Below are 14269 nucleotides of genomic sequence, written 5' to 3'. Positions count from 1 at the left end.
CCTCAAGAAGTTGTTGAACTTCCTATCAGCCCCAGTCAGCACAGCAATCAGTCAGAGGTGGTGACAGTCCTAGGAACATCTGGAGCACCACAGGCTCCCCACAAATAATACATACGTTTCTTACTTTGAATGTGCAGTAATCTGATTCAACATTTCTTTCGGTGTAGGACGTTGTACAATATATGCAAACTACCAAAAATACTTCTATAACTAGGATCGCCCTTTCCTTTAACTGAAAATATTTTTGGAAACTACCTGCCCTGGAAAAAGATTGTTCAGTAAATTTCCATTTCCTTCGACCACCATAAAAAGCAAACTGTTAAAAAAGAAGAAGAAGCACACAGCATATTTTCCAAGACTCATGCAATAAGTCTTCTGTTTTAGGCAATGGATATTTTAAATAAAAACATGGAAAGAAAAGAATATATGACTTTTCCCTACCACAAAGGTCAGCCTTTCCCCCTTTTTTCTTTTAAAGGCTTACAAATAGGATAGTACTTTATACTCTTATTATAAATACAATAGAGATAAATGGCCTAACCAGAAAATTAAGAAGTAGAAATATCGATGGAGAAACACTCATCCCCATTTTTTATCTTAGGTGAGATGTAATTATTTTTTTTTGGTAATTTAATTTTTTTTAAATCGAACAGCAGCTTCCTATTATTTTTTTGTGATTTCATGTTTTTTATATAAAAAAGGAATCTGCATAAATCCACAATGCCTTAAGGCATTTGAAGAAACACTTAGGTTAGACCGGCAGCTTCTAATTCCAAACAGCACCTATTGTCTCCTTCAGCTTTGAATGACAAAAAGGGGACAGAAAGCTAGTACCTGGATTTAACATCGGATAATCATTGGGTAATCCTATCCACCAACTTTAAGTCTTTTTATAAAACACAGCCTATATAAAAAGATGATTTATAAAGCTAATTTTGACAGGCAGGCCAGGAGACACACAGGGAGCTGTCATTGTATTTTAGTTAAGACAGATTTTAGATAACACGTTTTCCCTAGGAAAAACAGATTGAGATTCATTGCAAGTTCCCAAATCAGTTTCTCACTGCTGTCAAGGGGGTGGGGGAATTGGCTGGAATCCAGAAAGATACTTTAGGCACACTCAAGCACTTGAGCATGTCCTGTTGTATTATTGTCTTCCACCTCTCCCCTGGGAAAAGCAAAGACAACCAAGAGAGTTGTGGCACCTTGAAGACAACACATATTATTATGGATTTTTTCCTTTGGCTCCAGGCTGGCACAAAATAAGCTATCCATACACCTATATCACCAACTGTTTTTGAAAATCCCCTCAGTTCCAAAAGTGTTTTGCGCTGTGTATGTGGGATTTGTGGGGCGGGCAGGGCAAGTTGTGCTGCTCAGAAAACACCAGCTGAAACCATGTGTGAGCATGCAAAAGTTGTTGTTTCTTTGGATCCTGGCCAACTTAAGAACATCTTGTGCACATTGTCACTTTTAAGCTGGATTTCATTGCAGAAGGCTGCCCAAAATTAAAGCGATGCAGCTCAGTCTGACAAATAAGCTATTTGTTGCATTAACCACTTTAATAAGTCAAAATAAAAAAAATCCTTCCTGTAGCACCTTAAAGACCAACTAAGTAGTTCTTGGTATAAGCTTTCGTGTGCATGCACAGATACACTGTGTATCTGAAGAAGTGTGCATGCACACGAAAGCTTATACCAAGAACTACTTAGTTGGTCTTTAAGGTGCTACAGGAAGGAATTTTTTTATTTTGACTATGGCAGACCAACACGGCTACCCATCTGTCACTTTAATAAGCACATCTAAGGTGTTATCTATATTTTAAAATGAAAAGCACATACTACATGAAAATAAATATTTAATTTATTCCATTTTGTTATTGTGTGAAACACTGTGCTGTTTCTTTCTGTAAATTAAAATCAACAACAACATGCATCCCTTTCTTAACCAGTCCTCCATCCAACTTCCTATGGGACTGGGTTGAGTGGAAAATGGAAAAGTTCTGGTGTATCTTTTTGCAACACTTACGTAACATTGCTGTTGTTTGCACCTTAAAAAAAAAAGGTCCATATTCCTCATTCAGAGATTCCTTCAGGCAGTGGTATATTGTTATTGTATTTTGTGTTTATCTTAATTATTATTTTTAGACCTTTTAATATTTTTATTCCTATAAACAATATAAATGTGTGATACTTTACCATTTTTATAAATGCACAATTGTGAAACTTTTTAATAGAAATTTTATTTCCTTTAAATGTATCTTGTTTGCTTGTAGGAGTAAAACAATCAGTAAACTACACTGACACCTTTTTATATAGAGACATTTTATTAAAAGTAAACCATTTATAAATATTTATGAATAAAAATAGACTTTTTAATTACTCTGTTAGTTAGGAGGCCTAGTTCGCAGGTCACATTTAACTATGGTTTAGTGTGAATGAGCAGTGTACATGTTGTGCATCTATGTTTGACTTTTGTTTAACATACATTTATGTATGTATGTACGTATGTATGTATGTAAGAATCACTTCCCATGAAACATCCCAAACTGATATAACACGATGTGTGAACACAGCTCAAGTCTTTTGTTTTATCAAAGCAAGCAGCATTGCAAATGGTTTATATTATCTGTCAAATTTAGTTTACATGTTCTGTATGTTTTTGTCAAAAGGCATATTGATAGGTAAAACATATAAATCCATGCCACTTATCTTAAACTCATATGGTCTTGTTTAGTCAGAGATGTTTGAAAAGAGAGAGAAAAAGATATTGAACACTGAATAGGTTTTAGAAATGCAACAAAATTGTGAAACTACAGTACAGTGGTACCTCGCAAGACGAATGTCTCGCAAGACAAAAAACTCGCAAGACGAAAGGGTTTTTTGTTTTTTGAGCTGCTTCGCAAGACGATTTTCCCTATGGGCTTGCTTCGCAAGACGGAAACGTCTTGCAAGTTTGTTTCCTTTTTCTTAACACCGTTAATACAGTTGCGACTTGACTTCGAGGAGCAACTCATAGAACGTGGTGTGGTAGCCTTTTTTTGAGGTTTTTAAAGACTTTGGTGATTTTTGAAGCTTTTCCAAAACTTTCCCGACACCGTGCTTCGCAAGACGAAAAAAATCACAAGACGACAAAACTCGCGGAACGAATTAATTTCGTCTTGCAAGGCACCACTGTACTCATTCATTACTTTACCAGAACATTACTGCAGTTTGCTAGGCTAAATAAAAATTCAAGATGAGTATGGTTCAGTTTTTTTTTTTAAAAAAAGTCATGGATTTATGCAGTGAACATAATGGTCACACAATGCTGAGTTTTCGGAAGCTAGTTCTGCGCTCCTGGGCTTTATCTCTCCACCTTCACCAGCCACAACTAGGCAGGTAGCAAGTGAAACTAAACAATGTTTTCAAACACTTTATACTGTAATATAACCGGATCCAGAAATCTGAACTCCCATTGTGAGGATATTAAATCATACGGTTAAGGGAAATCTGTTAAGCTTATATCCTTTTTGTATTATTTTGTTTCTGTGAGATCCAGGCCTTCTGACAGTCACTATGCTTAAAATGGGTGGATTCCAGCTTATGCCCTTGGAGTCATGAATGCACTTTTAATCCAGCAGAGGAGGGGAAGCAACTGACTGCCAATTCCTTCTTCCCTAGGCATTCCTTCATGCCACCTTCCATCCTGTCCTGAAAGCTCCCCAACAATTCTCTCAAGCTGATTTTGGGGAAGGCTGGGAAGGAGGAGGCAAAAATCACCCCCGTCCTATTCTACTAGAAGACACTTTGTTTCATTGTAAGACCTTCACTGAATGAAAGGGCAGAAAGTGGATTCCATCCAGTGTAGTATCTTTTTGAAACATCATCAGTGTCAACATGTATGAAATAAGCAAATATTTATTTGCAAAGAAAAGTTATATTCTGTTTTCATGTACATACATCAAGAAGCAATAAAGGAATGCAAGGAATATACAAGCAAACAGCACAACACCAATCTGATATGAAATATCTAATTATTCCATTGGACTAGACTTTGAAGTCTGAGTTAGTACTATTAAAATTTATTATTTCAAAACAAGGAACACACAGGTAGGCTATCCTGAAATAGAATATTTTTGGACCACAGACTGATAATAGCTAAAATTAATCTCCGAATCTATATTGTTATTTATCATTAAAACAATCTACCACATCAAGAAAAAACAGACTCTTGTCATGTATCATTCATTGCAACAGGACATAGTTAGAACTCTGTTGTTTTTGGCTAGAAGAAATTCAATTGTTTGTTGAAAAATCAGTGGCAGCAAGAAATTGTTTGGGGTTTCTTCTCCCCCTCCTTATAAACAGAGCAACTCCACAAATATTGGGAAATCCTCTTGCACATATTTTCCAAAATTTCAAAATGTTAAACTAAATGGAAGATTGTTACAATAATATATAAGACTGCAGACAGTATTTGGTGTAGCTATAAAAGAGGTAAGAGAACAAAATGATCAGCAAAAACTGATAATTTATTTAAAGAATGCATGGAATTGCCCACTTGGTATTTTTCAGACAAAGGTACTGCAATAGCAGTAATATTATACACTGATTTTTATTCCTTTTTACATTTTTACTGAAAACTTACTGTTAGGAAAGCAGATAAATAGAAAAAAGGAAGGTTGATAGTGATACCTGCTTTCAGATTATAAATACATATATAATATATCATTCCCACAAGACACTTACCCTTCAAAACCCTTTCTCTTTTGCATTTCCCCCTAATTAACATTGTTCAAGTAAATTGATCAAAGTACACATTAATTAGATAACACAAGAAATTCCTAAACTGCTAAGACTGGTTTTCACAATTCTTTTCACAAATGCTCAAAACCTAACAGAAATAAATAATGCCTCCATTTGTTTCCTATTGACTTATACTTTTCTTAGCACAGAAGGTTTACAAATTGGGAGTCTTGATTTATTTTAACCCATAGTGGTTGTGACAATTTAAAAAGGATGTTTTCCTGAACTAATACAGACAATTTTTTTGCAGAGACAGTCTTATGTACTGGGCAGTCCCTAAACTCCATTACATCAAACAAGCTGATAATAAGAGGGTTGCCAACATGAGTGTTTAGAAACCTTTAATCACAAACACAGTATTATCAGGAAGCCACTTATAACACACCTACATCTGGTAAGCTAGACAGGGCTGGAGCGCTTCTAAATATATAGAAGCTACTATTCAGGTGTGATTAAAAATGTCTGACTTTAAGGAGGGCACAAACTTTGAACGGCTTTTAGGGGATTATAGATGATATGATTAATGCAACATATGCCTTAGCCTAAAACAAATATCAGCCAACGACTGCATAGGTAAGGTGAACGAGGAGGGGAGATGGAAATCCTCCTTTTATGCTTGTATGCTTCTGGAATGCAGATTGAAAGATCATAGCAAAACTTTAATGTATTGGCAAATACATTAAAGGAAAACAGTTTAATCCTACAACAAATACAAGACTAACCTACTCTGATATTAGTCTCTCCCTACATACATCGCTTCCAATGAAACTAGGAAAATTGATACTAACCAAGGATTAAGTCCAAGATTTCTACAATGCGCCTTGCCAATCGAAAAACAATTCACTTATGAATCGAAATTTCTACTGCGGTTAATGTAAATATTATCCCAGCAGTTCTTGTCCCATCAAGTAAACACTAGCTACCAAGTATGCTTTTCATTTTCATAGTATCTAATCCTTTCCAACTTTCCATAATAGACAATTATTGAAAAATTTGCTATCAGTTGCTAAATTTTGATTTTTACTAATTATAACCAAGCTATAACCCCAAGGAGAAGATGCACGCTATGGACATAGGACCACCATTAAAAACAGATTTATATTGCAGGTTTTGAAGGTTGCTTGGCATGCAGTGGCTAAGCATCAGCAGGGCTTCCCTCCAGGGATGGGTAGCAGCAGAATGCACCATGCAAGGAGGCTAGAATGGGAGTTCCCAAGCTGTGGTTAATGAGATGCTTTCAGGTGGAATGTGGCACATGTTGGCATTAAATATTCCTATTGATTTAAAATTGTATTACTTCTTTTGCTTCTTAGATGGTATTTTATTGTGTTGCTATTTGAATTCAATATCAGGAATGAAAAGCAATAATAATACTATTAAAAATCATACAGCATTTTGCACAGCATATTACAATTGCTGCAACAGCAGAAAAATCATTACGTGGTCTGCCAAGAGTCTCAGCAATTTTCAAGTGATAATGGGATAAACTGTTTGGGAACCAATGGGCTGGCACCACAATTAAGAACGTTTTACATCGGCCACATGGAATCATGTACACTTATGGATTTTACCTCTGCATTTCCCATGTCTTGTAAAAATCAGCCCTGTGTGCTCCACGGGGCATTTTAATTTTGTTTGGTACCAACTTGCTTTTGAAATTCAAAAGGGAGCATCAAAAGCAGTTTGTGATGAGACCAAAAAAGTCTGCTATGTACTGTAATGTGTAATCTCTACACTGCAACTGAAAAATCAAGTGTAGCATAATTTAAATTCTTTTATAGGAATGATTTCCTAAGAGCAATGCTAATCTAATAAGTTGTTATGGCAGAGACCATTAACATGCTCATCTGGAAGTATATTGCACTTCTGTTTAAATATTAGGGCTTGTGGCAAAGGATCAGTACTACTGCAGTACCTATCTTGTTTCATGCTTAGGCACATGCCTTGTGGACTGAAAAGACAACCCAAACACAGAATAATTGGAGAAGCAAACATTTGTTTAGCATTCAAACCAAGAAGGAAAAGGCACCAATTTTAAAGAAACTGAGATGATTACTAGCAGAAAAAGGAAAGAAGGTGGGTGGGCAGGCTGCGGGGGAAAAAGAGATACAGAGCAGTAAGCTCTGCTCAACTTGTAAAACCAATACTCAGTGACAGCGATTTACCACAGGTTGCTTTTCTTTTTTTTTAAGTAGCGAAAACGATGGAAAATAATCGACCTGCTATTTAAACCTTCCAGTGCCAAGAAAATAAATTATGTTGATTTACAATGCTTACACTCACAGTTATCAGATATTTATATTCATATCAGATGGAATCACTTAGAGAGCAGTCTACCGACCACAAACTCTGTTCATTTCAAAGGGGCTTATGCTGGAGCCTTGTCCAAATTAGATGGATTGCACCTCTTAATCTGTAGCACCAGGGACTGAAATTAATACTTCTGCTATACGATATCAATTACATTTCCCTGTATGGATTTTTGTTGTTGTTTGCCTTGGTGATTACATGGTTGCATTTCAGTGCCAATTACATCAGACACTGTATATGACTTTGTTAAAAACAACAACAACAACAAGAGCAAAAAAAAAATATTTTACTCCCAGGCCTACTGTAAAAATCTGTTAAGCAGCTATACATCTTCATTTATTTGTACTCTATTACAAGCAGATCTTTGATAAGTTTTCACTCTTGCGTGTTAGACTAAATATTGTTACGTTTGATTGACCACATCGTATTGAGCTGGGTGGTAATAAAATTATTTCCTAGTCACATCAAAGATTAATAATGGGACATTTAGCCCAGTATTGGCTCATTGCAACTTGCTAGTAATCTATTCAAGTTAATGCACATTTGCACATGTAATACAATCTCTAGAGCAATATTGAAAGATTTACAACTATTAAAATTGATTGTGTTTACTCAGATGAATTTAGAAAAAAGCAACATTTTTAATGTTCTTGCAGGGAACTGAGCTATGTATTCAATGAAACTGAGCAGGTAATTCATTACTTTTTTCAGTGAAAGTGTGACTTAGAAACTGTTATATAATCGTTTTAGGTAACATTTCTGTAGCATGCATTACTGTATTAAAACAGCTGATGCATCTTCCTAAATAACGCTTAATTTCTGAAATCCTGAAACAGTGGAATTTTGCTATTCATTCCAGTTAAATAAGATTTATACCGTTATATATTCTGCACCATTCACTAAGTTGTCAAATTAATAAATATTCAATTGTTTGCCCTATATTAGTCTACTAAGGATAGTGTTTTAAGGGGGGGAAATGTTTCCAAAAGCAAATTTGTCTAAAGGTACGAACAATAATTTTAAAAATATGAAGAAGTGTTGAAAATGGTATTTATTTTAATGAAAATTGGCATAGAAATATAATGAATCAAATCGACATCAGTATAAATTACTTTTCAGCTATCACATGTAGATCATATTTGTCAAATAATTTCACAATCTTCTGCTACAGCATCAAGACTAAATTTATTTTCTTCTCTCACTTACAGCTGAATTCTCTTGAACAGGCAGTTTAGAACTGAGCTAATATCTCAATTGTACATAGGATTGCAACCTACTAATAAATCGGTAATCCCCATTGAACTCTTAAGACTTACTTATGAGTAAGCACACATAGGATTGTAGGTCACATACAGCCCAATTTTGCACATATATATTCAAAAGGATGTCCCACTATGTTAAATGGAACTAACTTTCAAGGAAGTGTGACAGGACTGCAGCCTCAGCTTATTAAAGTCAACTACTGTATGATAAAGACTTGATAGATAATATTATCCATGTGATTCAGCTCAATAAATGTGTCCACTTGTTGGCAGCTACAGCCATGTAAAGGCAAAATTAAATGAATGAAACTTAACTGCAGCTGAACAAAATGTAACAGATAATCTTTACAGTATATACTGACAATAAACAATGTAATTTGTTATGATTTGCCACACTAGGACACAAAGGAGCTACTAAAGAACCTTTCTAGACACTTTATTTTTGGCTACAGTCCTATGCACTGACAGACAATAGCAGCTTAACTACGCACAAGCCTGCAGCCATTGAATAATCCATTAGAAACAACTATGTTAAGTACTCTCGTATTAAAATATATTAAGTATGATTTATTGGTCCCTGGTGAACAGCTCTAGAGCTTTCAGTAGTTCTGATACTGAAGACAGTGAGCATGTAAGTTTCCACCACAACGAAAAGTTTATTTCACTTCAACTCCTAGGTGTCAAGATGGACACTTTAATTAAGATACCAATAATCAATATGTGTTCCTTTTCATTCCATTTGTCAGTTATGTACTTCTTTAAAAAAAATGGAAAAGGGTAGCACTCATAGACTGTGTTAAAATGTGTATAAATAAAGGAAATGACATCTTTGCTAAATACATTGTAGCTAATTTGTTCTTATGAAATGCATCTTCTTGTTCAGGAGATCAGCTAAACAAACAGAGAAAGTTAACAGTGATAGTAAGTAACCACATGACATGGCCTTGATTTTTAATCTTTGGTTAAAACATGTCTTACCTTTTCCAAATCTTCCTTTTAGTGCTTTCAAGCAAATGATCTAAGGGGAAAAGCAAACAGAATCCTAATAGAACAGAATATAATTTTCACTCAGCCACTTTCTTTTGCAATCCGTCCCCCCCTGCCCCCACTTCACATTTCAAACTAGTTAATTCTCTACTGTTTGAACAATACAAACAGGATGTTTCCTGTTGACATATTATTTTTACTGGTCAACAGTAAAGTCTTCCATTTCCTAAATAGCATGGCCACTAATTTTATCTGCCATAATCTTGCAAGGAGAGCAAACAAAAATGGGAAAAGCCAGAGAAGTCTCAAATTCATTTATAAATTCCCAATAAAGGTTAATAGTTAAACTCCTTGTCTCTCCCACATGCTCCACCCTCCTGCACGAATGGATGGTGCCTTGAAGGAATTAAATGTTTTTGTTCTCTTTTTACCAGAAGCCAGACGAAAGTGTCACCATCTCCACTTTTATTTACGGGTTGAGCAACAGCGGTTCCTCAAAAATCACACGTTAATCCTAGAGAGATTGACTGCCCTAACTAACAGATCTGATATGTGAAATACATTTGACTCAATCTTTCTCTTTTCTTTTTAACAAAAGGAATCCTTCCCTGCTCCCCACCTCCAGTAGAAAACATCCCACCTGCTCCAAAATGCAGTAGGATTTCAAGAAAGGAATTAAAGATCTTCCCGGTGGTTTCTTCTTCAGGTGAATTCTTTGGACGCCTCCCCCCTTCGGTCTGGAGCTTTAAACCTGAAAAACAAACACCTCTATTGAATTCAAAGTAAGCTTTGGTGGGGTCTGAGTTAATTCTCTATCAGACAGCAAGTCTCAGTGTCTGGTTACACAAACACACCTTCACTCAGGTTGGAGAGGTTCCTTAGAAACCAAAAAATCAGAAAAGACAAAGATGAGGGAAGGAAAGAGGTACTTCCATAACCCTGGACAGGTTTAGTACTGATTTTACGGAAAGACTTACTGGGGGGAGGGTTTTGTGGGTTTTTTGGAAAATGTTTAAAAACAAAAAACCAAACCCCCACACACCCAGCCTGATGATCCAAAAACGTGAAAATATAAAGGAAGGCTGTGATCTTAAGCGTGCACCATTGGAAGCAAGTTTCTTATTCACAGGTAAATTAAGTAAAAGGCACACGTGCGCAGAAAGTATTTAAGTTCACAATTCTTGCAGCCCGTCCGTAAAACTCGAAGCTTTGCCCGACGAGGCGGTCTTGTGGAGCGCGGTCTGCTCGGGAGTGGACCTGATGGAATTCCCAGGCACGTGCGAACAGGAAGTCTAATAAACACGCATCTTCCACCCAGAGCCCCATGCCTTTCCTTCCCACTCCGTTCCCGATTAACTTCAGGATCAGTCGCGCTGGACAACCTTCCCCACCCCCGACCCCCCACCCCGCAATGCCAGCATCATCATGCATCCACACGAGCAGCCACCGGGGCGACTTACCCGACTCTTCCCACTAGGCTGTGTCCCAAGAGCAGGAAGCCCCGGCCCCATCTCCCTAGCAGGCAAACGCAGCATCGCGCACAAAGCGCGCCAAGACGCCGGCAGCCGCTGCTCTCCCACAGCCCGCCGCGCTCGCGGACGGGGACCGGGGCGCGCGAGGAGAGAGGCGGAGGGTGGGCGCGCGCGCGCGGGCCGGGAAGGGCGAAGCTGCGGAGGAGCAGGAGGTGGGCACCGTGCTGCCCCTACGCTTCCCTCCTGGGCTACTGAGGGTTATAGAGAGGCTCTATTATATCTCGGCTGGAAGAAGCCCCAGTCAGACTTGTGTGGAGAACATGAGGCGTCCTCCTTCTAACTCCTCAGAGGAAGGGGCAGCTTCCCTCCGAGCGGCGGCTCCCTCTCATGCCTTCTGCTTCCCGAGTTGACGAGGCGGTTTTCTCGCTCGTACACACAAGACCCCCCCCCCTCCGCCGCCCCCGTGTGCTCGCGTGCGTGAGAGGACCCCTGCGAGCGTCAGCCTCGTGGGTGGCTGGGTGGGTGCGTGGCGAAGAGAAGAGCGAGGCACTTCAAAGCCGCCTTTTGGTGCGCGCGGGGGGTGTGGGAAAGAGGGGCAGAGGCGCAGCTGCGAGCCTTGGCGGACGAGCTCGCGCAGCACAAGCCACGCGCCCAGCTAGCTAGCTATTCGCCCCGGCAGCTTAACATTGACAGTGTGTGGGGTGTGTGTGTGTGTGGTGTTGTTGTTGTTGGGGTTTTTTCTTCGCCTTTTAGTTTAAAAACACTCCCCACATTCCTTCCCCAAACCCCCTCTGATTGGGCAGTTTCCCGTCTGTCACGTGCCACTCTCTTCACCCCCCCCCGCTTTCCTGTTTAGGGGAAGCGGGGGGGGGGAGAGAGCTACTTGATTCATTCACTTTCACTTTGGTTCGTCAGGCTTGATCCTGAGGGAATTCAGACAGGGGGAAGGGGGAGGGGAGGGGGCGTGGGTTGGTTTCCTTCGCTGGGGAAATGACACTGCAGGTTTTTTTTCCTTGGGAAAGAAACGGGCGTGGGGAAGGTCTTCGTTTACATAATAAGCCTCAATGCTATCTGTGGTACGTCGAGGTGAGCTCTGGTTGCCAAGGCTGTTGAGGAGCGAAGCCTTCATTCAGGCCTGAGACATTTGTGACCCGCTCGCCTTGTATTTGGGGAACTACTTAACCCCCGCTGGGCACGCAGCGGCTTTCCTCACGAGGTGCCCCAACCCCTTGTTCTGGTCGACTGACAAACATGGCTGGGGGTGTGTGTCAGAAATAGTTTAGGCCTTCTCCCATATCTCTGTATCTCCCCTCCTTTTCCTCGTGGGTTTTTACAAGCTAAGGTGTATATAGCCCTGCCTGCTCTGGGAAAGGTTTCAGACTTTGCAGGGACTTCCCACCTTATAGAAGTGTACCTGTGTGAAGCAGGATAGTACACATATTCCACAATGCCTCTGAATTTTCTGCTTAGGATCCTTGAGCCAGCCGGTGTGATTGCATGTGTGCATTTTTACACAGTGTCAACATGTGAGGCTGAATGTTCTGTATTCCAAATGCAGACAGAAAAAGAAAATTTAAAAACCCAGGCTTAGTGCCTGGTAGACAGTAATGGTAAATGCTGGGGGGGGGGGGACGTGTTAGTAGTGGGAAGCTTAATTAATGCTTTTAATAAGACCAACTTGATAGGGATAACAAAATAAAAAATAAATCCTTCCAGTAGCACCTTAGGCACCAACTAAGTTTGTTATTGGTATGAGCTTTTGTGTGCATGCACACTTCAGATAGGGATAAGGTTTCCTTTCCCTTTGGAGAGTAATTTATCAAACAATATGCCCTAAGAGTGTGATAAACATAATTTAGAAGCTGAAGTGCCTTGCTGGATTGCATGAGATACGCTTAACAAATCACACAGAATGTAAGGGTGCTACCTTATATACGGTACCTAATGAAATCATTGCTCCATCTAAGTTGTTTTACAAACTGCTAACTTTTTCAAAAGATTACCACATTTTATTTTATTTTTGAAAAAGACCCAATTTTAAAGGGTTTCACCATGTCTGTCAACATCATAGTTCCAAACAACATGACTTGCACTTCATAAATGAAAGCCAGTATATGATTGTATTTTAATATTTTGTTGGAAGCTGCCCAGAGTGGCTGGGAAAACCAACAATATTATTATATTGAATAGATCCCACAACATTATAGTGACTTCTGGGCACAGCTCAAAGAGCCGATTTTGATCTACACGGCTTCAGTCCAAGTTATCTGGAAGGCTGCATTTTCCAGTAAGTGCTTGCCTGTATTTTAAGATCCTTCTGTCTGTTCTGCCAACATCTGAAGTAAATTTGGTCTTCTCTGTGGCTAGACTTTGAAGACCAGCATTGTCTCTGAAGACTTTTCGATGGCAGCCATCAAATTTAGACAGGCCTTTGTCCTGAAAGCCAAACTGTACATAAGGCCAGTATCATGGTCCCCATGTTACAGATAGGGAGCTGGGGCTGGCCTAAGGCCGCCCTGCAAGATTCTGGCTGAAGAATGAATTGAATGATGCCAAGGTTCATTTGTTCAATGAGAACAGGCACAATTACATGAGTATGAGTTGCTTCAATAAGCCTTAGCCTTCTGTCAAAATAGCATTGGTCAGGCATGGCACCTCTCACGATTCTGGTTTTAACGCGACTGCATGCAGCAACATACATTCCCCAGGGATCTCATAATAAAAACAGCAGTTATAGTCAGAAGGAGCCTGCGTCATCTCTTGCTAAGCATGGCTTATGGACGTTGCAAAACAGCATGGAGATGACACATAAGAAAGTGTGGCTCATTTCCCCTCTCCTTACTTTTTAAAGCGACACTAGGCAATCATAATGCCAGTTAATAAGACATCTCTGAGGTTCCACAAACATTACATAAAAGAGTAGTGTACAACACACAAAGGCAGTAAAAAGCCTTGGCTCTCAACAAGGAGAGGATTTTAAAATTGCCCGTTTCTGTGATAGCTGCCAGCAATAGCGCTTCTGGTAACATGTTAAAAGGGGAGAGAGAAAAAAGTCAACATACATTTTGTAATGCTTTATTATAGAATAATTTTTCTGGCCAATCTGAAGTCAGGAATGCTGAGGCTTGATAGACTTAAATTATATCCTGTAGTTATTGAAACTGCAGTTAAAAAGTCCTACCCATAAATGTTTTTAATTTCTTTTTGATTCTATAGTGCTCCAACAATCTCCTGTGGCAGGGAGTGCCACACAATAATTATGTCTTGCATGAACAAGAATTCCCTTTAAACTGTTAATTTGTCCATTAACCTGAGCATTCTCAAATGTCCTTTTGTTATATAAAAGTACACCCTTAAATACAAGTGCCCAGTAGGCCAGCTTTATGGTGTTTGCTGAGCCATTGCACTTTTCCCTATTTTTCTCATGTCTAAATGTAAAGGGCATGATCCA

The 14269-nt window shown here is 39.1% G+C and overlaps 1 protein-coding gene across 2 annotated transcripts in view; it reads right to left on the bottom strand.

Moving 5' to 3' along the window:
- PRDM1 (PR/SET domain 1) overlaps positions 1-11366 on the bottom strand; it is an 86955-nt gene extending 75589 nt beyond the window's left edge. The window contains exons 1-3 of one of the 2 annotated variants that reach the window (XM_083497666.1): positions 10807-11366; positions 9987-10097; positions 9338-9377 (exon numbers count right to left, since the gene is read on the bottom strand). The gene's annotated coding sequence lies outside the window, so the exon portion shown is untranslated. Of the gene's footprint in view, positions 1-9337; positions 9402-9986; positions 10098-10806 lie in introns of both variants that reach the window. The other variant, XM_083497664.1, reaches the window with a different exon arrangement.
- Positions 11367-14269: the final 2903 nt, after the last annotated feature.

The sequence above is a fragment of the Podarcis liolepis genome, assembly GCF_965112155.1.
Source record: "Podarcis liolepis genome assembly, chromosome: 3".
NCBI lineage: Eukaryota > Metazoa > Chordata > Lepidosauria > Squamata > Lacertidae > Podarcis > Podarcis liolepis.
Note: the sequence above shows the minus strand (reverse complement) of the source record. Positions and strands in the feature narration are given on the sequence as shown.